This window comes from Heliconius melpomene, chromosome 13 (genome assembly GCF_056956725.1).
Source record: "Heliconius melpomene rosina isolate 202511_hmr_F chromosome 13, ASM5695672v1, whole genome shotgun sequence".
Classification (NCBI taxonomy): domain Eukaryota; kingdom Metazoa; phylum Arthropoda; class Insecta; order Lepidoptera; family Nymphalidae; genus Heliconius; species Heliconius melpomene.
The window spans coordinates 3,047,961-3,059,565 of NC_140401.1; the positions used below are offsets into that span (position 1 = coordinate 3,047,961).

Consider the following 11,605-nt stretch of genomic DNA (forward strand, 5'->3'; position numbering starts at 1 on the left):
AAGTAGCCGATTAAGCGTGAAAGGCCGCCTCGGGAAATTCGACAACTTTGAAAAACCGCTTTAAGTTGAAACTTGAATTAATTACAAGACCCATTTGATGGATCTTCTTGAACTTATTTGTTTTACGTAGGTTTAATTAATTTTAAAAGCTAAGGAAATGTTTGTTTTCAAAATTTACAGTGTCTTGCGGACAGTTCAAAGAAAACTTGGTGGCGAATATTGATAAGACACAATTATTTATCATTTTGATAATATGTGTATATAATATAATTATTATTAAATATAATTTAGTAGCCATGGCTGCCTTTCCTGCTGATATTAAATTATTAGCTCAATTAGTTTTTTAACAACTCTGATGCCAGACAAAGATATATGCTACTCGTATGAACCTTTGTTATAATGTACTTATGTTAATTACCTTAAAGACACCACATCATAAAATTCTATTTACATATTATCTTCTATGATGGGCCACTGTGACCCTTTGATTTTTTCACACAATAAAAATTGGTCAAGCGCGAATTGGACTCGCTTACCGAGGGTTCGCTAATCAAGTTAAATATAAATTTCGATATTTTCTTTTATTTGTATAGCAAATTCTAACTACTGGAAAGTAATTTTAATATAATTTTTCATTGCGTTGACTCAAAAATTAAATTTGTTTCTGTGCTCCAAGAAAACGTACACGTGAATATTTGACATTAATTTCAGCTCAGACAGACAATAAATTAACCCCATTAAAGTTTTTTTTAGAGAACCCTAAAAAGACATTATCTAGATCATATAGAATACCTAAATGTATTTATTTTCATAAAAATAACTAGGTCTATATTTACATACATTTGTATATATTAAACCTTCGGCGCCTATTAAAATGCTAATATTTTTTTAAAAATTGTCAGAATTTAACTAGTGAATAATTTGTGACAGTGGATGTCAATTTGGGCTGGGAGAAATTATTAAGATATCCCTTGAGAGTTGTGTCTATATTTACATAAATAAAATAGGTGTTCTTATTTGACTTTTCAATTACCAATAATACGTGTTCGTTCATACAAGATTTCGTTGCAGTAATTTGAAATAAAAAGTTTTTTAATATATTTTTTTTAAAAAGGTATTATAATTCTACTTCCGCGTACCGGGTGGATAAATAAAAGAGTAAAAAGACACTTGCCTACACTAGAACACGTAGGATATGTAGTGATATATATTTTAACAATCTAGACCTAATTTCTATTTTTTCTTATTTCTACACCCTTAACCTATTTACATGTAAATTACTACGTTTATAATATAATATTTCAAACATTCATAATTACTTTGCATAGATAGCTTCTGTAAATGAGCAGAAAATTATCTTTATCGTTTATTATAACTTTTTTAAAAAAATATATAGATATATTTAATAAATCTGCACCTATCGTTTCTTAGCTTTCATGAAGTAAATAAATTATAATGTAAAATCGTATCGAATCCTGCACATAACAGGTAAGCATAGGGAACCTGGGAACTTAGCGTTAAGGCACTTCCATTCCTCACTTTCTGCCGAATTCTGGAAGATTGGCGGAACTCAACGCCGCGCTGTCTCGTTAATAAAAATATTAAATACTTAATCAAACAGCACTGGTTCTACAAACTAGTAGTATCCAACAATGCGGCTAAGTTAATACCAAGTATTGATTTACCGGTGCGACTAAAATAAAGCGGTCCCGTCCCGTATCCCGTACATAATTGATATCACGCTCCGAACCAGCTCATCATTTATTTAGCTCGCTCCATTTCGAGAGAATTTTTGTATATAGGTATATAGGTTCATTCATTCGTTCGTTTTGTTACAACTTGGATTATTTTCTAAGAAAGGCTTGAGTAAAGTTATTTTTTAGTAATCATGTTAGGATGTGTATTTTTCAGTGATATTTCATAGATTTTTCTTGTTGTTTGTCCTTTTTTTAACTATACATAGCAATTTATATCGCAGGATAGGCAGAGGAAGCCTAGTATTAAGAAGCCACTTTCCGCCGAATTCTGGAAGCATTACGTGTTGAGTGGTGCAAACCTCAACTTCGCGCTTTGCCTTGTTACCAGAGCAATGAAATGAAAATATTAATAAATAATAATTCAATTCTCGGAGTGGGAATCGAACTTAGCACCGTTCCGTTTACAGTAACACTTTTGTGCAACTGCGTCACCACGGGCTGATTATATCTTCAATAATTATATAAGAGTTTATCCTATATATTAACAGTTAAAAACCATTTGTTATCGTAAAAAATAATTTTAACAAAGTCTTGTTTATATAGTCTAGTATATCTTGTGTATATAGTCATATAGACATATACGTTAATAAAATATTTTTTAAACCTAGAATTGACTATGAGGCATAGAACCAATATGCTGTAACATCACCTTTCTTCTAATACCCTATTCATTCAAACCAAAACGCTTTGCTCTATTCAAATTGGGACAAAAGCGCTGGTGGAATTTATGGTCAACACAATGCTAGCTTAATCCTGGATTTTAGTACATCGTTTATAGCACATACGATTTCTCATGCCCTAAATCAATATTATTTTTTTATTTTCACGCAGCTCCCACATTATAGGCATCAGTAATTAAGGCGTAGGTTACACCGTTTTCTTTTCAAATAAGGAGATTAGGTAGAGAGCGGTAGAATTGATCACCGCATTGACCAGATAAGGGAATTAAAAATATTTTAATATATAGAGTATAAAAACTGACTGTAAACACGACGAACTCACAACGGTTCGATTTCCATTAGCTGGAGAAATTATCTTCATTTCCTTACTGTAGAAACCACACGTAACACGTAATGTCTCTGAAAAGTCTTAGCAATATGTTCCCTCTGCCTACCCTGATATACGCGGGATACAGCGTAAAGCTCAATCATTTTGTACAGTGAAACACGTTTGAAAAGCGAAGCGAAAGCTATCTCATCACTCTACATAAATATTTATTTTTATCATATTTCCATCAAACTCTACATGTTTTAGATTTTTTCACATAAATTTCCATATCTTATTACCACAGCACAAAAATATGACCTAATGCAGTATTAAATGTAATAAATTTTAAAAATAATAATGCTTGTGTCACACTCATTTCGCGTGATATAAAACGGAAACGTTATCTAAACATGGACGTGTCAATCGCGATTTAAATAAATTCGGCACTCCATTAGAATAAAATAACCTCTGATTTGTTTTGTAATATATGTACTGATAAATGTGTAGTTTAGTATTCAATGGTTGAACTATTGATTGTAATCACAGTACGAAGTAACCAATATACTTAATGGATTTAATAGGTTGACTGTAATTTCTTTTTATATCTTCAAAGATTTTTTTTTTATTCTTGCAGTCCTAACTTGCAGCAGACTAAAAAATGTTCTATATTTTAAATGTTTCCCCTTCTGTTGGAATCGATATCTATTACGATTCAGCCCCCGAAAGCATAGATGGAATGGAATCATCTTGCCGTGGATTTTACTATAATTAAATTAATTCATATTTCTCTGATTTTCAATTTACACGAGACATAACCGCCCTGATGTGTCCGTCTATAAACGTAATAGTCGTCGGTTGGATTCCTAATCGAGGGGAAAAATCATTTTCATTTCCTCGCTTTGGAAACAAAAAAATAGCGACGTGGAGTTAGTAAATAGTGACTCTAGCAAGAACATTGTAACTCAACGCTGGATGGAATGTGGAGTCAACACTAGGTTCCCTCTGCCTAATCTACTAAAAACAAGATACAGGGTGAAGCTAAAAAAAGAAAAGTTACAAAACATTTATTTACAAATTCATTCCACCGAGTGAGTTCCTTTATCGCATTTCCCTTGATCCATCTCTGTTATCAATTTCAATTTACACAGTCTTCAAATAATTTTTATGCTTATATTTAGGGATGTAAATACAAAATATAAAAGAAAGTATTTTTATTTGCTATATATTTGAGTTTAAAAGGAGACATTACTATATTGTATTGAGGTAGTTTACAAGGAAAATAATACTTCACTTACTCTATATGAAATGATGTGAATTTGATTCATTTAATAAAAATTTAAATATATTCGTTTTGACCATCAGTTTTTCAGCATTCAATTACTCATAAAAAATAATGTTAAAATGTATGTAACTGTAAGAGCAATGGTTGTAGGTCGATTCTCACTCCGGGATTTTTTATTTAGGTTTACGCTGTAACGTGAACCCGTGCAACAATAATAAGCAGAGGCAACCTGGGAACCTAGTGTTAGGACATGCCGTTCCCTCTAAGACACTTCTGCTTGCCGAATTATGTTTAAATTATTTCTTTTATCTACTTTGGTAACATAAAGCGCTGTGAAAATTTCCGCCACCTAAGAGGCAATGTCTCAAATTCAGACGAAAAGTAGACAATGGAGTGTATCGATACTAAGATGACTCTGACCTTGCTTGACAAAAAAACAACACATTTATTTTGAAAATAGCAACATAAAATAGGAAAACTGTACTATAACATATAAAAATTAACTCTACCGTTTGTCTAAGGTTAGGCTTTGTTTACATTTCACCTCTTACGTGTATCTCATATTATTTATGTAGGTTGCGAGGCAGTCGTTAAAACCAACTCATCTTTTAGCGCGCCGACATGAGCGAGGAACTTTGCATATTCTAATATTACATTGTTAGGTTTACCCACTGTAATATAGTATAGTATAGCGCTATATATTTTAATAATCGGCTCGATTTTTTTATCTTTATGACAATTTCTTTCCTTATAGGCATATACAGGATGTCCCAGGAGTCAACGATAAAACGAAAACAGGTGATAGACCAAGTCGTGACAGTTATGAGAAAAATATTAAAAAAAATCTGTGTCATCTATTTTTCATATTATATTGATTTAAAAAAAATCGGAAAAACCGACACCCTGTGATGGTTTTTCAAGCCCTATGACTACAAATATTACTCTTTTTTCATTTTTTTTCTGTAATGTAATCATGAGTAACCCTTCTGTGAATTACGGCTTAAAATTGAAACATACCTGCATCGGTTTTCAATAAAATGCCGTGTTTTTGCCAAACATTAAATTCAAAATATTTAGTACACCCAACTTTAACCGACTGTACTATAAAAAAAATGTACTACACTGTTTTTGCAAGTAACTTTAAAAGTTGGCGCATTTAATCTGGATTCCGAAATGGTACGATACTTGCTGGATTACTTCTTTGTTGAAGAGAGAAAAATCGAAATACACGATAATCGGGATGACGTTCAACATTTTGGTATGTTTTCCGATATATTCTAGCTGCAGCATTAGCATTACATAACCATTCTCCATGAATGAAATGCATCTTGACAATGTGTCAAAGACCTAGTATATGGCCTGTGAGAGCCCGGACTCGAGCACTATCCTTATAAGTCCTGGGCCAGCCCCTAAGTCGGAAAAGGTTTGGACGGTATCCTGCGATCACAGACCACACCAGTGACCTCCCGCCACTTAGCCCAGGCAACGCTTATCCGACCATGGAGATCATGATCGATGCCTCCTGACTCGTGCATGACGGATCTAAGATACCTGAACTTTTTCGACTTAGGGGCTGACCCAGGACCTATAAGGATAGTGCTCGAGTCCGCGATCTCGCAAGCCATATACTCGGTCTTTGACACATTGTCAATATGCATTTCATTCATGGAGAATGGTTATGTAATGCTAATGCTGCAGCTAGAATGTATCGGAAAACATACCAAAATGTTGAACGTCATCCCGATTATCGTGTATTTCGATTTTTCTCTCTTCAACAAAGAAGTAATCCAGCAAGTATCGTACCATTTCGGAATCCAGATTAAATGCGCCAACTTTTAAAGTTACTTGCAAAAACAGTGTAGTACATTTTTTTATAGTACAGTCGGTTAAAGTTGGGTGTACTAAATATTTTGAATTTAATGTTTGGCAAAAACACGGCATTTTATTGAAAACCGATGCAGGTATGTTTCAATTTTAAGCCGTAATTCACAGAAGGGTTACTCATGATTACATTACAGAAAAAAAAATGAAAAAAGAGTAATATTTGTAGTCTTAGGGCTTGAAAAACCATCACAGGGTGTCGGTTTTTCCGATTTTTTTTAAATCAATATAATATGAAAAATAGATGACACAGATTTTTTTTAATATTTTTCTCATAACTGTCACGACTTGGTCTATCACCTGTTTTCGTTTTATCGTTGACTCCTGGGACACCCTGTATATAAATTTCAAAAGCAATTGGAAAAATATATTAAGTGTAACGCAACGTATTCGCTACTGAACGGAAGTCTTAATGAGAACAGAGTCTCTTAATATCCAGAGTCCCATGTTCTCTCTGCCTACCTTGCGGTATGCTATGTGCGGTATACAGGTAAAGCTAAAAAAATATGACGTCATTACCTGCATACATATGCAGGTAATGACGTCATATTATTTAATAATAATTTATTAAATTTATTTGAAAAGCTCTACATTTTATATACAAAACATGATGACAAGCGATTTTTTTTACTCAAGTGGAGGACAATCCTTAGTAGTTTAATTATGAATTTTCAACGCACGCGCTTCTACGTATCTTTGACCTGTGGCGACCCATATCTTTAGTGTACCGAGCATTTACATTAAACATATTTTTTATCTTTATGTGCTAATGATAACTTAATATTTCAACTATTTGGGTGTTCCAAATTTTTCGTTTTAATCGATTTATTATTCGAGTTCAAGGTTTTAGTTATCAGTACATTGTTATTTTCTACAAAAATACTAATATTGTTAAAAACATTTTTTTCTTAATTTGATAGGCGTTGTGGTGGATTCCTAAAATGATTATCCAAAAAATAATTTCCCGATCATACTCTGATATGATGAGATATGATATGATATGATATGATGAGCGCCTGATGATGGCCTCAATATATGATACATATATACAAAAAAGAGAGCATAGTGATTTAACACTGCCATAACTCGTTAATGGCTTAGTGTTCTGTTAAACATATTGAAGAATTTTGAAAGAGAAAATTGATAGAAATATTAAATAAACATAACATAAATTATTCTTCAATATATAATGTCAATGACAAGCAAACTCATCTACTTGTCACTGGCACACCATTAGTGATTACTTATGAATATGTTTATTCTATTAGGTTGTACTACTAAAGCAAATATAGGTATAATCAATTAGAACGTTTTTTGAAGCAAGTTTATGTGTAAAAGAAGATATTTAAAAATATAGATATTATTACAGAAATAACATTGATTAAACTTCAAAATATTTAATGCCCATAAATAACACTTTTTGTATAAATTTTTCAGTATAAATATGCAACTATATATATATATATATATATATATATATATATATATATATATGTAAGATATATTTTTCAATAAAAATATTAAAAATATAATTAATCTTACCTAAATACACCTGAATCAAAGAAATCAACGAAAATCCCCTCACAAAACACAAACACTCAGTTATTAAATCACTGGCACTATAAAGAGTTAATAATATTAAATTACCAAGTAATAAATCGTAATTTTAATTCATATTTTTAATATTATGATTACGCGGTAATCACGATTGGTATAACCACGTGGTGCACGTCCATCATATACCGAGGCCGGAGGTAGACTGCGCCAAGGTGCGGGACGGAGAAGGCCCGCCCGCCCTAAGGTGGTTCACTACGCGTCATTGCTTTCCTGCTATCTTTATATTTCTATAGCGATTCAAATGCCGTAACAATGGGATAAGGATAAAAGATTCGTGTTGTTAGAATGAAAATGAGGTTTTGATATTATCGCAAACAAATACAAGTAATTTTAACGTGAGACACGTTTGTCTTTGTCCGGAAATAAATTAATCTTGTGTAATTTACTTTCTATTTTTTTCGCTTCACGCTATATTCCACATAATACAGAATAGCCTGAGAGAATCTAGTGTTAAAGACACTCCGCCTAATTTTGGAGGCACTATGTGCTATGAACTCAACGCAAACGTCGTGCTTTGTCTCGTTAGGAAATGCAAATAATTCATCCCTCTGAGTAAATATCGAACTCAAAATTGGGATAATATTAAAATCAATAATAAATACAGATATCTCATTTTTTTGTCGGTAGAGTTCAGAATGACGGATTAATTCACATTTAACTTGACTCTGATTTCACACTTATATTTTAAAACCAACCCAATTCTCACTTTATCTCTTTTACTAATCTCTCTTCATAAATAGGATAACTAATGAATATAACATAAAATAAAATCAGCTTCACGCTGTATCCCGCACGCAGCAGGTTAGGCAGAGGGAACCTAGTGTCAAGACACTCCGTTCCTCACTTTCCGCCGAATTTTAAAGGCGTGTTGAGTGGCGAAACTCAACACCGCACTTTGCCTTGAATATATCATAAAACAACAATATTTGGTGTTTAATATTCTAGTGACATGTCAATACAAATGCTATATAAGTATATATACGTGATTAGATTTATGAAATTAAAATTTGTTTTGGTAAAATGAGTTTGTGTTTATTTATGTGTGATTAATGTATAGACATTCATCATTGTCAATATGAAATACGGTTCTATTCTTTTGTTATCTATTGTTAGAATTTCCAATCACAGCCGCAAAATATGTTTTTTATTCACATAAAGGCTTTATTGTCATTTTTCCGGCATAATAACAATTTATATGGTGAAGTAAACGAGATGAAAATCTGTGTACGGAAGGAAGAATTCAAATTTTGATTATAGCTTGAGGCTTTATGAAGTAAGTATTTTCTAAAGATTAATTTATACATTTATAAAAGAAAATAATTACTCAATTATTTTATAGTTTATTGTAAAATTAACAAAATTCCTTTATAAAATAACTAAATGTAATATTCTGTATCTATTAAAAATAATATAAATATTAGAGATATTATTCCAATTTCTTAATAAATCTTTAAAATTCATAATGCCAACCAAGACGTATTTTTCAAACAATTTTCTACGTCGCGTATCAAATCGCTTAAAGCGGCGCGGCGTGACTACCGAAGCAAATATGAAACGATAAGAATACTTCAGGGCCGCACAAACACATTCGTGTACTATCGCACCAACAATACTTTACCAACGGCAAAGGGATAAACAGGTTATAAATACTTAAGTCAATTGTCCTTGTTTATCATAAAAAAATCTGTCAAGTGCGAGTCGGATACCGTCCGAGGGTTTGTACTGTACAAATTTCAGGATTGTATAATGAAAATTATAACTAATAAAAATTGTCGAACTTAAGTATGCACTCAGTTTTTGATTATGCGGCTAATTTCATATACGACTTTCAGCAAAAACCTGACCTGACCTGGATATTTGATACTAATTTCAGCTTGATATCTTCAAGTAATCTCGATATAAATGGTCTTGATAAACGGATGACAAAATAGAAATTTTCTTTAAAGTATGAAACCCTAAAAAAGATAATTTCGACCTGTGTGTTAAGAACAGGAGACAAGGAAATATGTTTAATAAAGATAGTTGATAGAATGTTACGTAATTACGTTTAATATGATATTTGTATCATAATTCACTAGTAATTACTAAATAAAAGATGAATTAGTTTCAATCTCACCTGTAAAGAATGATTATAACTTAAATAATTTAATTTCCCCGCTAAGCTAGACGAAACGCAGCCTTATCAGTATTCACTTTAAATGAAGCGCACAGACGTAAATATGAACAACATATTAATGTGACAACCGTAGTATAATTTGTAAGAGCTATGCATAATTCATTTTAAATATTTTGAATAACAATATGTGATACTTCTAGTTTAAATCTTTCAACATTCAACACACATTGACTCTAGAATTCAGAGGTAAGTGGAGACGTCTTTACACTAGGTTCACAGGTACCCTCTGCCTATACTGCTATAGTGAGGGTACAGCGTGATCTTAAAAATTACCTTATAGTTCCGTAATAAACATAATTATGATATGTGACGTAAGTCATTATTATATTCAATGAAATACTATATATTAATAAGAGAAGTAAATATGCTATAAGCACTTATAAAAATAACTATCTAAATTTTACCTGAGCATAAATTCATAGTTTTTTAAAGCTAATAACTTCAAAGTCAAATTAAGAATAAAATCTATTCTAATCTACATTTTAGTAAGTATACTAGTAAATATTTAATAATAGAAAATCTTATAGCTATATATTTAACTCTGTGTGAACATTTAACACAATCAATAAGTAATAATAGTTTGACAGACAATGCCCGTAAAACAAACTCGTGGCTAGTTTATTATGTATATTAAAATACGCTAAGAATTATAATGCATGGTATATTAAAAATAAATCTAAACAATTTATATACACGTTTTCTTAATTGATTTCTACATATTTATAGACGCGGTCGTGTCGAAGTTGTTAAGCCTGCTTGTTAACTGACTATGGTCGTTGCAAATTGGAATTCTGATCGGGGAAATGTTTATTTGTAAATATGTTTTCCCTTTTGTAATCTTAAAGCAGATTAGGCTGAAGCAGTTCTCAACACCGACCAGGTAACAGAGAAAACAATGTGGAATTAGTATAACAACACTCTATAACCACCTCGAATACATATAAAAAGGCACTTCATTGACTTAACGGTTTTAAATTTTTACTTATAGGTAAAATACTGAAACAGAAATTTGCAATGTTTTTGTCGCTCTTTTAAACCCCTAATAAATATAGTTTTAATTTATTTTTTAAAATTTATGCGTTTTTGAGCGTATGTAATCGAGAACTATCCTTGTTAGTAGTTCAAAACAGCAATAAAAAGATTCTTATATTTTTCACTTTCGATTCTTTACCTAGGAACCGTCGACATAACCATAAAATGTTAAAGCTAAAAGCTCATCCAAAAACATTCCCTGGTTCATAGTAGATAGCTCTGTGATCAGCACTAGATGCTCTTCTTACTTACCTTACAAAAGCGTATCACACACACACACACAAACAGAAACACATACACACACACACACGCACACACACTCACACACGCACGCACAACACACATGCTATGTGCATGCAGAGCACACAAAACATTTACTAAGTACATTTTTTTTATTTCAGTTTGTTACTTTTCCCGTTTTTTTATACTTTTATTAATTAGTATTGTATTACTCTTACTAAACAACGCTCACCAAATATATGAATGAAACACGAATTTCCCTTTGCCTAAAGGAAAAAAATATAATGTTTAATATTCAAAACATTACTAAGGAAAAACGTCGCAGCGGTTATCATTTACATCATAATTCTTGTCTTTGAATGAAATTTCGGCTCATTTTTAATTAGACCCAAACTTAATTGAAGACTTGTCTTTGACCAGTTAACGGTTATTAGCAGGAAAATACAGAGAAGAAATCTTCTTTTTAATCTTAATCTAAGCTAATCTACGCTTTTGTTGGGCGACATTATTCCAGTCCCTAGACAGTCATTAATTGCATTTCATTATCATAAAAAACGCCTTCAAGTAGAAACTTTGGCTTTCCTTGGCACCTCTTGAATTATTTAACAGAATAAACCTTTTTAAGTTTGTCGC

At 31.8% G+C, this 11,605-nt stretch overlaps 1 protein-coding gene across 1 annotated transcript in view; it reads right to left on the minus strand.

Annotated features, from left to right (window-relative positions):
- The window catches only part of LOC146532475 (protein qui-1), a 91,108-nt gene extending 83,520 nt beyond the window's left edge, over window positions 1-7,588 (minus strand). Inside the window, exon 1 of the mRNA XM_085195961.1 lies at window positions 7,450-7,588. The gene's annotated coding sequence lies outside the window, so the exon portion shown is untranslated. The remainder of the gene's footprint in view (window positions 1-7,449) is intronic.
- Between the last annotated feature and the right edge of the window lie 4,017 nt (window positions 7,589-11,605).